The sequence below is a fragment of the Gavia stellata genome, unplaced genomic scaffold (genome assembly GCF_030936135.1).
Source record: "Gavia stellata isolate bGavSte3 unplaced genomic scaffold, bGavSte3.hap2 HAP2_SCAFFOLD_38, whole genome shotgun sequence".
NCBI lineage: Eukaryota > Metazoa > Chordata > Aves > Gaviiformes > Gaviidae > Gavia > Gavia stellata.
This window is the reverse complement of record NW_026776490.1, coordinates 1,963,300-1,979,765: the sequence shown is the minus strand read 5'-3', so window position 1 is coordinate 1,979,765 and position 16,466 is coordinate 1,963,300.

Sequence of the window (16,466 nt, the reverse complement as noted above, 5' to 3'; positions counted from 1 at the left end):
GCAAAACAGCTGCAAACAAAGCCAAGCAATGAGCCAGGTTTTGATGAAGTGTCTGTTGGAGATTTTTTTTTTTTTAATTAATTTCAGAACTTGTCATCTGGGTTATGAAGCTGAAACTGAAGGAAACCTTTTCTTTTTTTTCTAATAGTAACAGCTGCTCTTGCTAGCAAACACCTGTACTACCTAGAGATTTCTGGTTACCTCTGTGGCTGCTGCTACCAGAAGTAAGAGTAAATAGTTTGGCAGATATCCAGTAGGAATTAATTAGTCTCACTTGAAAAAAATAAAGACCAGCACTTTGGCTTAGAAACGTTTGAGCCTTTGCCTGTTTTCACTTGGTTTCTTTTGTCTGCCTCTGGCTGATCAGGACAGCCTCATTGCTCTCTGATGATCATTTCTAAATGCAGAGCACAAAAACCCTCACCACAACTTTCAACATTTGCTCCTACATCCCTTTATGGGTTTCCAACTGTGATCCACACCTTTACCTCCAATATTATGCTTATCTCATCACCCTTCAAGTGCCAGTTTCCTTTCTGCTTTTGTAGCCCTCCCGAGCTAGGTGCTCACCTGCTAGTAGTAAGGCACTGTGACAGATGGGCGAAATAGCTGGAGACAGATGCACTGTGAATAGGTAACCATCCTCTCTGCCCCAGCGTGTCCCTGCGGCACTTGCTGGGGGTACACCTGTGTTTTATTGGCAGCTCAGTTGGTTGCACCATGGGGAGGCGGAGAGCAGACCTGTGGAGCAGAGGGGGAGAAGGCAAAGGAAGTGCAGTGACTAGAGATGAAGGTTTGACCCGCAGTCCTCAGGACTTTGGAACATCATTTAAGAGTGGAAAATGGGCAATGGGAACAAAAGATTTTGCATTCCTTTGTTTTAAATTCCAGAATTTTTTAATACTATGAGTAAATGAGAAGACATTGACCTCTGTGATTCAAAGTCCATTTCTGCAAGAAAACTGAAATGGAAACTGCCATAAAGTGGTTAGAGGCTTTTTACAGTACAAAGTGGAAAAGTCAGATTACTTTAAATGGGTCATGACCCTGCCCAGAAGCTTCCAGAACCATCCCAGCCTCGGGATACATCTGCCCAAGTTGTCTTTGCTTCTACGTTGTTTGCGTGTATACACAGTAATACAGGTGCCAGGTGTGCCATTGCTGTTGCTTTTCTTCTTTAGTGTTTCTTAATACAGTACAATATACACCAGTTCTGCACTGTTTCAACTGGACCCCTTTGTAGAAACTGATTTTTGTCAGTTAGAAGTGCAGGGCTGGCTGCCTAATTTTGAAGGCCACCATGCAAAAGTGCTGGCATGGAGGAGAAGAGCTTCTACTGTGTCTTGCAAATCAGATGAGTACAAGGACAGATTGCCCCTGCAACACTCAAACTCCAAAAATAACAAAGTAATTAACTAGACTGAATTTGCCCTTGTTTGTTAAAAGCATTTGGTTTATTATTATTGTACAGCTCATCCTCGTCGGTGAATGTTGGGCATCAGGTACCTATTACTGAATTTTTGTCCGAGTTCTTCCAAAACGCAGTTTGAAAGATGATGGCAGAAAATCCACTGATCAATTCCCAGTTTGGAATACTTTCCGTATACTGACAGTGAGCTATTCCAGACTTTTCATTTTGGTTTGCAACATTTCTATAAGAGGCTTTGATTCAGACAATGCCCATTACTGCTGCCTGCTGATACATACCCAGAAAGTGAAGGAGATTATATTGTGTAAGCCTGAACATGAATATCATACATTAGTTAGAGCAGCTCTTGGCAATAGTTCAGATACAGGGGAAAAAAATGCTGCTAATATCCACTGGACATAAATTACCAGTTTAAAACTAGCACCTGTTCATAGATTTAAGTGGATTTTTAATGGACTCCAGCCTCACGATTAAAGCAATAAGAGGATATGATTCCTCTATCCCCAGTGGCATCGTAAGGGCTTCATTGACACGTGCCTTAGTGATTTATGGTTGACTGCCTTAATCAGAGCTCCAAGCACTGTGGGAAAATGCCCAGGCAGCAAGACAGATCATGCAAAAGTGCTTGCTAATTTGGCTTTTTGAGCAGTATTCACAGGTATCAGTCTGCCTATGCTCAGATCGACCCTGCTCCAGTGTCTTCAGCAAGGTCACTGGGGCCTTTTGCTGGTTGCAGTGGAGTCAAATCATTTCTATGTATATCAATGTCACACACCAGTTTCAACACCAACGTTTCAGTGATCTTGTAAGCTGCCTTTTCTTTGGGTTTTTTTTTGCTTGTTTTGTAGCCCTCCCCATTAGAATACGGTATTATGACTTTTAGCACTTTTATAATGAACAAATTCTTGATGTGCCAAATCAGAAAGGCAAAGGGTCCAGATCTCAATTGCCCCAGGTTCATATGGTCATTCATACTGTGCAGAGCGGGAGTGAACGCAAGTGACAGTACTTGCACTGTTGCTATCACACAGAAAACCCAACAGCCTCACGCTCCCTTATGCATGTATTTCTTTGCCTTCTCTGTGCACTAAGTTTTTTAGATGACATTTACTACAATGGGGTTGAGAGGGAGAGAAAACAATTATTAACAAGGGCGTCAATTATAAAAGTTGGGGTTACTGGGAGACAGCAAGTCTCAGAAGGGGAAAAACTATGGATGTAGGCTACCCAGCCCTATAAACCACATGGAGATCATGAGTAAACTGTATGTATTGAAAGGGAAGTCATTGCTGTGGGCAATTCCTGTATTTTATCCACCCACCTGCCTTGAAATGGTTAAATGGAAATACTGCAAATATGTCTTCCCAGGAGTTTATCCTTGCTTTTGATGCTATAACCATTATAGCACAATCATTTTGAAGCATTGTGATTTCTTTCAAAAATCAAAATTATTCCTACAGTGAATCTTTCTTCTCTCTTTTTTTTTTTCTCTCCAGAGGCAGTACATCTTATCTTAGCTTTGTCCCTCATTGGTAAGTCAAACTGTATCTTAGATGTCACATCCTGTCACACGTATCTATGATTTCATGCATGTAGCAATACTGGATTTTAGCTCACAAGCTTTGCTACTGCCCCTATCTTTCTAGGTTGTGGGTGTGGTAACTGTTCCATATGTTGTTTCTAAATAACCATAAAATGAAGCAGAGAGTACAGGAGATGTCTCTCATTAATACACCTGAATTTATTCTATAATCACACTGCAAATTAGCCTGAAAGAATCAGAAGTGCTACCATTGTCACTTAGGTGGAAATTTCTAAAATAAAGTCTACAGTCGGTTTTGAAAGGTTTAGTGTCATGAAGACAGAACTGATGAGGGTGAAACAGCTCCCGTTTTATTAGAAATCTCTGGACTGGCTGTGTCAGAGCAGAGTATTTTCTTTCCTTCCCCACAAATGCATGCTGGGACTAAGGATTCCCTATTCATGATTCTTACCTTTATTTTTCCTTTTTGTATTTTTAAGTAGGCCAGTCTCTGAGATGATACCAACCACCGTTGTGGTCTCAGACTAAACATGGTGCTGTGTGGTGTTGGGTGGGTTGGTTTTTGGTGTGTTGTGGTTTGTTTTTTTGTGGGTTTTTTTTGTTTGTTTGTTTGGTGGGGGTTTTTTTTGTTGTTTTTTTTTTTTAAGGTTGGACTTGATGATCTTACAGGTCTTTTCCAACCTTAGTGATTCTGTGATTCTGTGATTCTTATTAGTCTGATGAAAACTTGACCAAAAGAATTTTATTTAGTGTTTTGCTAACAGACCATGCAAATTAAATGCACAACTGTATAAACTTAATCCAAATGTGTAAAATCCTGGATTTGTACAAAAAACAATCACTAGGTAATTGATACCAAACTAATCAAGAACATTAAAAACAGCTTATGAAACACTGTTACCACTCCCCAGAGTCCCACCACATTAGCAGTACGTTTCAGAGGTGATCCAGCTCCGAGCTATCTGCTAGCAGAAGATGGAGCAGCACAATGCGTTACGTGACATGCTCTGACATCCTGGCTCCAAGTGGAGCGTCAAGTTGTACAGTGTAGTTGAATTCAGAGAATACCTACAAAAGCACAAGCCCTGACAAAGCAACATATCTCCACACTTTTCCAGGCTTTAATTCTGTCATGAAGAGTATGTTATTGGGAGCCAGGGGTGTTTCCATACTCCCTTTCTGCGGGTGCAGGGGATGAGCGGTATTGCCTGTTGCTTAATCCCGAGAGACGGGAGGTCATTTCTTTTCAGGCACACCTTTGCAGTTCTCATCTTTAAAGCAATTCTGCACATAGAAGGTGTTCCAATACCGGTAACTATCCCAAGATATTTCCTCTGAGTTTCTGCAGAGTATCGTTTTCTGTATCTTACTTAATAATGTCTGAGCAATTGATTTGGTAATTGTTCCTGCTGTTGATACCATATTTTAACAGATTTTTCTCGACTGAAGCAATCACCAAACGGTCAGTTATAAATCTGGTGGGCTTGGCAGGAAGCAAAAGGCAAAAATCCTCAGGATTGGGAAGAGACAGATTGAAGGAAGGAACACGTGTAAATCTAAGTCTAACCACATTAAGAACTGTCATCAGGTTTTTTTAGTGGTTTTTTTTTTTTTTAATCCTTTCCTGTGAAGTAAAAAAGAAATTTCTAGATATGAAAAAAATCTTCCCTCCATTCAGGATTCTTTGCTGCATGGTTAATCAATGAATAAAGCCTGAGATGTACATAAGAACAAATATAGTGAAGCATGTACATAAGCATGAATATACTGGAGTTTCTAATCTGGTAGCTTTCCCCCTCCGTGCCCCCCTCCCACACCCCCCCCGCCCCCCAATTTGATTTTGATAGTTACGCTTATATCGTTCACATCTTTTCACTTTATTTTCCCTTAGTGCTCTGGCCGAGGTTGCTACGGAAAAGAAGGTGCTGCATATCCCATGCAGGGACTCGGTCCTGAGGAAACAGCAGGGCCCATCATGGTAAACTGATTCTTGAATTTATATCCCAGTTTACCTGTTGAAATAGAATTGCATGGCTCGAACGTTGGTGAAAGTGGGTGTAGCTTCAAACTTAACTTTGCTTTCTATGCAACATAAAGGTGAGAACCCTTCTGCTGGTCAAAAGTTTCTTGCCACTATTAAACGCACTACTCAAATGGAGAGCACTTCTGTTTTCAGAGCAGAAATGTGGCTGGCACAAAATCTCTCTCGCTCGCTCGCTCGCTCTCTCCATTAGAGATACAAACCCCATTTCTTCTGAAAGAGTTTTTGGCATATTTGTAAAAATGTATCTAAATGCAGATAAATCTAGCTAGATAACTCATAAGCACGTGTTTTATAGAAAAGCCATGTTCTTTACATAAAACTAGGCAGTATTACGAAACAGCTACTTTGTTTCCTGAATGCTGAGATTATTGTTTGTGCTGCGCACCAGATATTGCATTCCTAAATAAGATGCAGCTCCCATAGGTTCTTCTTTGTCTCAGGTGGATTAACTGTATACTCCAGCATCTTTGAAGAGGTATTTTTGTTAAAGAAAGTACTATCAAGTGAAAGATGGAAGGATACAAATAGAAAATGTGCCCATGTGAAAACGTTGCCTGTAAATGCTGGTAGTCCTAAAACAGTTTACTTGAGCTTCTTCAAATGCTAACTCCCGTAATTCACCGAAGATGTTTTGAACAAATTTAAGGACAGATTCTTCAACTGTTACTTGTACAAATACCATCAAAGTGGTTTTGCGAGGTTGGTTTTTTGCGTTGATGCTAGCGTAAGCCAGAGTTACCAGGATTCAAGTGCCTCCAGTAGTAATTTTTGCAAAAGCCACCTGTATCCTCTCATCTTTCGGTCTGTCGGTCTGTCGGTCTGTCTGTCTCATTTCTTGTGAAAGTGTTAAAAAGAGTTAAGTTATAGCCAGATTGCGAAGATGCTAGGGTTCTCCTTTTATGTTTAAAGACCTTAATGGTTGATTTTTCCATGTTAATGCTTATCTGATTTTTGGTAGTGTTGACAACTCTTTCAAAACGCCTCCTTCAAAATGTAATGTCAGCTCATACTTTTCATATGCTTACAGATTGCGGACGTGAGTCCAGCAGACGTCTGTTACGAAGAAACTCTGTCAACTTTACGATATGCTGAAAGGTGCACTTCCATAATTTTTCCCTCTCTGGTCTTGGTGCAAATTGCAGCCAGGTGCTGGGCAAAAGGACAAAAGATACCAGTTCAAAGTGATTGACAGCTCAGGATGAAGAAAGAGTGAATCTGTCAGTAAGCAAGGGCAGCATATGAAGAGCTTATTCTGTATTCTTCTTAACGAACGGCATATATTTTCACAACTACGTTGTATGACAGCGGTAACTCTTTTTCCTGAGAATTCTGGGTCTCTCTCACAGGTGTGACTTAATTCAGCATCTTTCCTTCCCTTTCTCTCCCAGCACCTCTAAAACTAAGCTGTAGTTTGGGGTCCCACAGACCAAACATGGCTGAAACGTAGAACATACAGATGATCCCTGCTACCAGGCATTTGTCGTCTCTGTTTCCCAATCCCAGATCCCAGCAGAGCTATTCCTTCCTGCCCAGGAGCCGCTTGCTCCCCGGCCACTTTCCCAGTCCGTCGGCTCCTTCTGGAGGAGAGGGTTGCCTCTCTCCTCCCCTTTGCTCTGCTCCTGCCCTTTCTGGGGCTCAGCACTGAAAACCGCTCTCTTTGCAGTCCTTTCAGTCAGGTTTTCTCTGGGACTCCAGCACTAATTCCTTCTTATTCCAGCTCCCATAAAAAGAGGTCAGGCACTTACACGTCTCTTATCCCAAAGTGGATGGATCGTGGCTCTGCAAGCTCGTGGCCGCAGCAGCCTGGCTGTTAGGAGATATCAGGAGCAGAAGATTTAATGTTTCCAGCACCAGTTCAGTGCTGCAAAGAGCTGAATTGCTTTCACGTGCCGATGAACGCAGACCAACAAACTCCCCACGCCTGAGCCAGCTCCATGCCGGGGCAGGTGGACTTGTCTCTGCAGGGGATTTGTCTGCCTACCTGGCGTACCCACAGTTACAGTGGATGAGGGCTGGTTTTCAGGTATCCCATCCCACATTGCCCCGCATACTGGAGGCACAGCAGCTATGGCTACGTTGCTGCCGGTTAGGGTTAGCTGGAGAAGAGAAGGTTTTTCCTGGGCTGGCAGGGGCAAAACCAAACCAGGCTGTGATTGCTGGTAACAGTACAAGAGAGGGCATCAGATGCTTCCACCCGAGGAGCAAAGTGGCCGTGAGACCTTTTTGCTTGTGAAGTTCCAGAGCTACATGGGATATATCTGAACAGGGAAAAGAACAAAAGAAGGGGGGTGGGGGGGTGGGCGGGGGGAGAAGAGTAATTTTTGACAGGAAATCTTGCTGTTTGCTGAGATTATCTGGGTACCGGCTTCTGTTTTGTCTTTTATGTATTTTCATATTACCACAAAGCAGTGGTAAATGCAAGTCCCGGTGAGAAGCTTATAAGAGACCTGAAGGCTGAAAATAAGAAAGTGTTGTCCAGTCTGGCTGGGCTCGGGAGCACAGGGCCACCAACAGCCGACGAAACACGTACCTATTTCAGCATAAATAGCAAGTAGATTTTGACTTCCCCAAACGTTATCAGGAGGCATCTTTGGTAATCTGTAAGATCGAGGAAGTGTGGTGGGAATGCAGCTGAGGTAGGTCCACCGGTGGATTTCTTACAAAGTGGGTGGCAGAGAACATTTTGAACAACTGTGAACACGCTGCGTGGCTGCCACGGTGCTTGTCCCCGTCCCTCACGGGGTTTGCTATCTTACACGTAGATACCCTGGTTAAAGCTGTTCAGAAGAGGTGGGGTTTTTGCTGGCTGAGCATGAGCGGCGGATCCGGAGCACACGGGCAACGAGGGAGTCCCGGCTGGAGGAAGCCCGGAAGGAATGGGAGCACCAGTATGCCGCCGTGGCTCAGGCGAGTTTTCCAGTAACAGGCATCGCGGCCAGATACCTTAACCTGTGGTCTGATGTTTTCCCCTTCTTGTCATCTTTCAGATTTGTTACTCACACACCTCTCTGCCAGCAGTGCCCCGACAAGACCTTCCAGGGGCTTTTAAGCCTGGATAAACTGGCAATAACGTAGCCCTTAGTTAGGGGTCCACAATGTAATATCAAATCTCTCATGAGTTCAGCTGACAGAATATGCTGTCTACTTCTAACTACATTGTAGTTTCTTGTCTTCATTTTGTAGTTATAAGAAATTATTACGGAAATAAGAGATGCCAGTGAATGCACCGAGCCATGTCGAAGCAGCTCAGGCTTGTGTCGTTTCAAAGTCCTTGACAGGGAGAACCAAAGATATTCCCTGTAAAACCAGTCATGAGATAAACACGCTGGAACATGGGGCAGACGCGTTCTTTGTTCTTTTTCTTAAAAAAGGGTAATACTGCTTTTAATTTGGGGCATGTTTCTGAAAGCAACCGATCTCAACGTGACTTATTTAGCCAGACAGAAGCATTTCAGTAGGAGGCTGTGGCGTGTAAGAGCCAAGGAGTGCGTGACAGGCTGCTCTGGGAAAGACGGGGTCTGATGGTGACTTGCTTAATAAATCGTTCAAGGCACACCTTCACTGAAAGGCCATATGCTGCTCCCCTCCCAGTTGCTCTTCGCGAACCGTTTCTTTGCTTCAACATGGGTAACTGCCAAAGGGAGGCGTCAGGAAATTCGCTATCTGCGTAGAGCGGCGATCGCGGCAAGAGGGCTGGGTTTAATGGGGAGAGCACAGCTTTACAGGAATCCAGCGCGTTTTGTGGGGGTCTCTTGAATTTTGCACGAAGCACGCATCACGCAGCAAAGTTGCTGCCTTAAACAAAAGTGCTTGACTTCTTCCTTAATGAAGGAAGGTGACTCCGGGTGTGGAGCTTCTGCCAATGGAAAGAAGCGTGGTGTCAGTCTTTCAGGTCTAATAATTGCTTCCTGATCGTGCTTGGTAAACTTATGGGAAATTTAGGGACTTAATTCTGTGGGGAATGCTGAACCCCACGTGGTGTGTATGGCTAAACGTGGTAGTTCAAGTGCCTCCTTAGTCTGGACGGTTGTATCAGTCTTGGCTGGCAGCTGCCACAGGCGTTTGGGCACACAGGACTGTATCCTGTTCTGCTGAGGACAGCTCCTCATTCACTGACTGCATCAACTCGTTTTCCTGCATTGATTTGCCTGGGGTTTGCTTTCTTAGGACGGTGAAATGAACTTAATCAGGCATCTATTAATTTTGTTTCTTCTACCTAGTAAGCTGTCAGGTACGGTTTTAGAGAAATAACGGTGACAAGGCTTTGCTGGTGTGGTAGTGTTTTCCTTATGTGGTGGAGAGAATGCTTAAATTGGTAGGAGAGAGTCACCAAAAACCAGGGCCTGTTGCACGTGTTGCAAATGCTTTTGCAGTTCAGCTTGTCAGGTTGCTGCTCGTAAAAGTACGTTTCAGAATGAGCTATTCAAAAGCCGTGTGGGCACGGTGCTGGGCAGCCTGCTCTAGGTGACCCTGCTTGAGCGGGGGGGTTGGGCCACGTGGGTTCCAGGGATTGGAATCCTCTTTGTTGTGATTCTGTGATTCCGGAACTTGTGCTGAGAGGGGCAAGCGGTGTGGTAGCTGGAAATGCCTTGTTAACTACTGTCTCCCTGTGCTGGAAGGCTGCGTGTGTGTTCTGTACCGCGACACTTGGCACCTCCATCCATCTGTCCAGGTACAACAAGCAATGTAAAAAAGAGCGTAATTTCAGAACTGGCTTTAGGAACTTTTGCTAGCTTAGCCACGTTAGGCAGGGACTGCAACTCTTGAATGGCAGTATAGTTTTGTTAGAGAATAACCATAGGAGGTAGCTGGGTAAACTGGCTCTAGTGTCAAATCCCGATCTGTGTTGGTTTTGTTTGTTTTCTCATTTAAAGGGAAATCAAGGCTATGGTCTGCATCAGAGACAGGATCTTAGCTGTTGGGGGCTGTTGGGCTAGAGAGCTAAAATTCTTTCTTCTTCTCACCTTCTGCTGTAGATCTGTGCTTCTTGGAGAGCTTGTGGAGCATCCGCACAACCTCTGCAAGACAATGTGTAGGGTGCACTTGTGTGAAGTAAGCCTGACTCCAGAATTCTGATACAGACAGTCTCTGTTGTGCTAGTGGCTTTTGAGACTAAAACTTTGGTTTTGGATTAAATGTAGGGGTTTTGCCTAAAACATTTGGGGGAGGTTTTCTGCCTAAGTGGGAAAGAAATGACCCAGTGATACTCACTAAATCACCGGCTAACTCACTCACAAAATCCTCTTTCTGCAGGAGTAAAATATGGCAAACTTCTGTCAAGCTCAAAACTATTTATAGCTGACATGAGTCTATTTTTGCATTGTTTTCTTTATTTAGAGTGAAGAATGGGAGAGCTAACGGCTCGGGCAACGAGCAGTCTGCTGCAGTTTCCAGAGGTGACTCTTCAGGCACTTGGGGAAGATGGCATACCCCTAGATTCTGTGCTGTGCGGGAAGCTTTCTAGAGGTGAGCATTTTCCCTTAAATTTGGTGGTGGTATAAAGCTGTTACGGCCTGGAGGTTACCTGAAGCATAGGGTCATAGTATCAACTGTGTCAGGTTGGCGCTGTTAAGATGCATCAAGTTTGGAGAGAACAAAAAGGATGTTGTAACGATTGAAAATGCTAATATGAAAACATTAGTATAGTTAAACTTTGAAATTACAACCACGTGCACCGATCCTGTGCTATTAGAATAATTTACTTAAACGTGCTGAGTCAGTGAGCTCTCCTCAATTTCTGCTTAAATACAAGGCAGTTTTGCAAAAAGTAATAGTGTTGGTTTGGGCCGTATTTATTTGCACCAGCTCAAGCTCTATGACCATCATAACATCACACGCAGAAATAGTTCTCCCACACTGTTACAGCGGCAAAAGCCCCTGCTTTTTCTTTTCTAGTCTGAATAAAAACAGAAGGAAGAGGGCAGCACTGTTAAGCGCTGCAGCTGTATTTCCAAAGTATTTAATAGGATGCAGATGAGTAGGCAGCGAGAGCTGCTGGAAGTGGCTAAGCAGATTAGGTAGGTGACTTTCCAGGTGATCTGAAAGCAGAGCTGGGTGCCGAGCTGGATGTCGAGGCTTCTGTCAAGACCAGGTAGAATCTATCTGCCTAACTGTCAATGCAGTAATGGAGTTAATACTTCGTTCGAGTTTGAAGCAGTTCAGGGGAGCAAATGTCTTAAATTCTTTCTGTGATCGGCACGTGTAAAAGTTTAGATTTACTAACGCAGTGCCCGTTTTAAGACAATCTCTTGCTGAAGTCCAAATCCCTGCCCAAAGTAGGCACGCGTCAAGTGAAATTTATAAACTAAAAATGAATTGGCTTAGATTTGTTATGTTTGAAGTATGCTTTAAGACTTGTATTCCCGTCTGTATGTAGATGATTTCTAGCAAAACCAAGCCGACTATGGTATAAAGACTATAGATCAATATATTGTAATCTTTATCCCAAACGATCAAAATTCTTCAGTGCAGGAATGACAAGTACAAATGCAAAATAAAAAGGTGGTTGATGTTAAGATGTGTTGCTTGAGGATTTCTATGGGTGATTTTAGAGAACCGACCAGAATTAGGGAAGTCGGTCTTCCTCCGTTAGGGCCTTTTATTGAAGGAAAGGGGCAGTGACTGTGACTTTTTTCAGTTGTTTTGAGTCTTGTGTTGGAAATTTGCTTTAGTCGGCTTTCTTTTCTCTTACAGGGAGAAATGGCCTAGCATGGTTGGCGTGTGGTCCTCAACTGGAGGTGGTGAACTCTGTGACAGGAGAGCGGCGCTCTGCATATCGTTTCAGTGGACTAAATAAAAGGCGTCCCACTGTTCGTGTGGTAAAGGAGTTTTCCTGGCAGAAGACAACTGGACTATTGGTTGGGTTGGAAGAAGCAGCGGGAAGTGTTCTCTGTCTGTACGACCTTGGAATATCGAGAGTGGTTAAAGCAGTTGTTCTTCCAGGAAGGGTACGTACTTTTTAAGCGGCGAAAGGAAGCTTTTATGTTGTTAGGTGCTGCATAATCCTGCTTCAGGAAAAGCTTTGGAGCGCCTCTTTGTAGGAGGTGTTTTGTTCTGTATTGCATTAACGTACTGTCACTTCAGAGAATCGAGTCGAGAGAGCCTTGATGTAAAATCTTTGGCATAACGGTACCATTATCTTCTGAGTCTACTGAGAGTAAACCAAATTTCCTGCTTTTATTGTAGAGCACATAGTTACCTAATTCTCCGCTTCCACAAAAAGGCATTGCAAAATACCTTTTCCTGGCCAGAGTGAGAAAGGAAAAACCCCCACTCTTTCAAGCGTCCGTAGCATGCGTTTCCTAAACGGTTAATTTCTGTTAGAAATAATGTTTTTAAAATACCTCAAACTTCCACAGTTGTGCTGTAAATGACTGAGACACATTCCCTTGTATCTCAGGCTAGCAAGCAGGTCTGACTTCAGAGCAGAACACATTTTTGTGTTGACTTAAGTAGGAAAAACGAGCCTTGAGTGAGGTATCTGACAGACTGTTGAAAGATTGACTTTCAGTCTGAAGTCCTTGAATCTCTGCTCATTGAATATTGTGTTTGTGTAGATGGGATGCACTGGTGTGATGTTACTCATTTTTTTCAGTCTTCTGTAACCCATAAACTCAAGTGTCGTAATGTCCCCTAGTCTCATTGTCTTAATGTAAACAAGAATCAGCGTCAGTTAATAGAAAACCCAGATTCCCTGTATTTTTCTCACCTTAGAATCTGCCACAAATAAATACTTTTCTATTACTCAGCTTTCCATAACGTGATTTGGTTTGACTTGCTAGAATACAGCTGGAGGAAGTTTTGTTTGTTTGTAGTGCTACAGCGTGATTACTAGCAGTAAGCATTTGTATTGTGGTAATTTCTAAAGATATGAGTTGGGTTGGTGCTCCGCTGTGTTAGTTTGCCTATCATCTTGATAAATCTTAGAGTTTGAGGTGGAATGACAAGCTGTGTGCTGACATCAGCGTATAATCAGTAAGTAAGCTATGTTTGTGAAAAAGGTCATAGCTTTGTTAAGTTTTATTTCTTTGATCTACGTAAGCAGGGAATAGGAAAAGGAAAGGTTAAGAAGGATCACGTCACATACCGAATCTGTGTCTAGCAAAGTGATTTGAAATAGAACGTAGTTAGACCTGCCCGTTGTATTGGGGAGTTCTTCTATACCGCAAGACAATGGTTCAGGAGAAAATACGAAGAAGCCTCGGGGGGGAAAAGTTGGCTGTTGTGTGACAAAGGTTATGGATTTTGGAATAAAGCCAAAGCTTACCTGAAGTTCTGCTCTTATGCCCTCAACGCTCTTGATGACAAGCATGTTTGGCCTGTTGCTTTCATTTTGCTTCCTATCTTTTTGCTATTAGCTTAGTTAGATCAGCATAGCCAGGCCACAGGTATTGCTAGTCGGACTGTTAACTTCTAAGTTGTGAGTGGGAGTAAGGGTTAGCAAAAACAAGTAGATAAAACTTGCCCTTGGCCACTGTCCCTATGCTTTGAATTTATTCTGTAACTCATACTTCCAAATTATACATTACGTAACATGCGTTTTTAATCTGCCTGAATGTTTCTCTGATTTCCGTAATGATTATTTTTAAAACTAAACTGCAGACCTAGTCTTAACATCACGTTCTGCAGTTTTTGTTGTTACTATTTTAAGGCTTTGATGAGCACCTTAATTTCTGGACTGTTTTCCGTGTGGGTATATCTTCAGTGGACAACTAAGTTCTACAGGTTAACCCTAACTTTGAGCAACTCTGGTCCAAGGTGTCAAGCCATTAGTGTATTAATACGGGGTATTTATAGTGACTGTATGACTGCCTTTTAGTGTAAGAGTAGATGTGTAGTCATTCGGAGAGCAAAGAATGAGTTAAAAAACCCAAACTCACAAGCTGAGAAAGAATTTAGGCATAATTTTTTTTTTCTTTTTTTTTCCTTTTTTTTTTCCTTAGTCTCTTCTCCCATTTATCTAGCAATAGAACGAGAGGAAACGGCCTCAAGTTGCGCCAGGGGAGGTTTAGACTGGATATTAGGAAAAATTTTGTTACTGAGAGAGTGGTCAAACATTGGAAGAGGCTATGCAGGGAGGTGGTGGAGTGACCATCACTGGAGGTGTTCAAAAAACGTGTAGACGTGGCACTTTGGGACATGGTTTACTGGGCATGGTGGTGTTGGGTTGATGGTTGGACTTGATGATCTCACAGGTCTTTTCCAGCCTTAATGGTTCTGTGATTCTGTGCTCTCTAACTGCCCTCTGGATATACAGGTGAAATGCCGCAGACAACTGAAAGAGTTAATGGAGTATTATTTGAACTGGATTCTAGTAAAAGCAAATCTGAATTTAAAACATTCATTATATTGAATTGGTTTCTAATGGTTGTATGTTTCAGAACTATGGAAGGGTTCAAATTTTGCTGGTTTGTATGAGGCAGAAGGGTAGCATTCAGATTCAGTGAGGTGAGAACAGCGTCCTTTCTTCATTCCCAGAATGAGTTGGCAGTAGTCTGGGAGAATATGAAAAGCCAGTGCATAGCGCAGTGGAAAAATATGCAGTTTCAGGAGCTTCTACGTGGAAAACTGAAGTGTTAAAACCAGGCAACATTTTTGGAAGACCGTATGCAAAAATGGAAGAGATTTCTTTGGGGCCAGTTGTACAAGGAAAGAAATCTTAAAAGAAAAAGAAGTTAGAAGGAACACTTGACCTTTGGCTAATTCTGCAGCAAGATATGTACAGTATTTTGAAGATTGGAAATGTCATTAGCTTTCCTATAAATCTGACAGAAACCCAAGTTGTCCAAATTACTGTAGGTACTTCTAAGATTAGAATTCTCGTGACCAAGATGAAAGGTAAATTCTGTGGTAGATTTCCAGGCAGTGTAGTCCCAGCAAGTGCTTGATATGGGAGAGGAGAAAACTTTGGGGCTTAGGGGTTTGGTTATTTTTCCCCACCTCTTGGCGGGTGGGGGTGGGGCAGGGGAAATGTATTAAAAAATGGACTGCCTTGTGATGCTCACTTCTTTGTTTTACTTTCCTGTCAAACTGTGCTGTTGATGTAAAGGTTCCTGGTTTTGTCGTGCTGCTTTTTGTAAGAAGGCTAAACCATAGCCTCTGTTCTTTTGTTGTATAGCTTTAGTGCCGGAGTCTTTGTGCGCTTGTATCTCTGCTAGAGCAGTCCGTATAGTCCTGGGACGTGTTGCAGGTGCTGAAAGGTCTGTCTTCCCCTTGTAATAAAGCTGCGTGCAGACTGCTCCACATGTTCAAGAGCAGTGTGCGCTTCTTCCTTAGCTGGAGTTAGCTCTTTCTCTAACAAGCTGCTGTTCTTTTTGCCGTTGTTTTAGGCTGGTTTTTAACATTTCTGTTAACATTCCTAAAAGTGCCGGTGTGCATTTACACCTTTTCTGACTTTATCTGGTGGTTATTTTTATTCTAAATGAGGACTCGTGTAAATTTTGCTAAGCTACTATCTCCCTTCAACACTTTCCAAAAATGTTTCATTCCCATGGAAAATGGTGTGTCTACCGTGCAGCTTGACCGCTGCCTCATCTGACTTACAGCCATGATCTCTCCGAATACCTGTTTGGCAAAGAAGGCGTAGACTGTATCGCAGTGCTGATGGGCTGTGAGCAGTGGGAGAACTAGGTGTAGCTTTGTCTTTCTAACTTAAGTCCCTTAAATAGGATGAAGTTTCTTGCATATAACTGGTTTTCTGTGTTTAATTCTTAGAGTTAATTATTTCTAAGTAGGGAGTGGCAATTGGTAAGCTGTAATAATAGAATGGACCTTTTCAGCTGAAGTTAATTCAGTTCAATATTAACTTGTCGCTTTCCTGCAGGTAACTGCCATAGAACCCATAACTAATCACGGAGGACCCAGTACGAGCACTCGGCACCTACATCAGAGTCTGCGATGGTTCTTCGGAGTGGCAGCCGTGGCTACAGATGTTGGTCATCTACTTCTGGTTGACCTTTGTTTGGATGATTGTTCTTGCACTCAGAATGAAAGAGAAGCATCGGGTAAGCTTGCCGTTTTTAAGCTTGAATTTAAAAGTCAGAAATCTTGTGTCTTTTAAAGAAACTATATGCATCCCGCTTTGAAGATACTCGTGTGCAGACATTCATGGCTACTGGTTACAGGCGGCGGTTTGACACCGTGTAGTCCTGAAGAGATTAAATATGGGAGTGTCTTAATACGCCTTCTAATGTTATAAATGCCCCCCTCCCACCAAGATCCCCATGTCACTATGATTCTTGCCAGTGAGGTGTAGGAATTTTCCCATCTGAGTCAGTGCAGCTGCCTGATAGGAAGTTGTGTCAGAGGTGCCCTATTTCTTGGGAATGTTCTTCTGCTTCTGTTAATTGACTTGGGGCAAATTTTAGGCTTGTTTTTTAAAATCAACCCGACTTGTCAAAAGTCATGCGTTTGGATGAACGAAATCTCTGATTTGTGTGTTCAGATTGCAT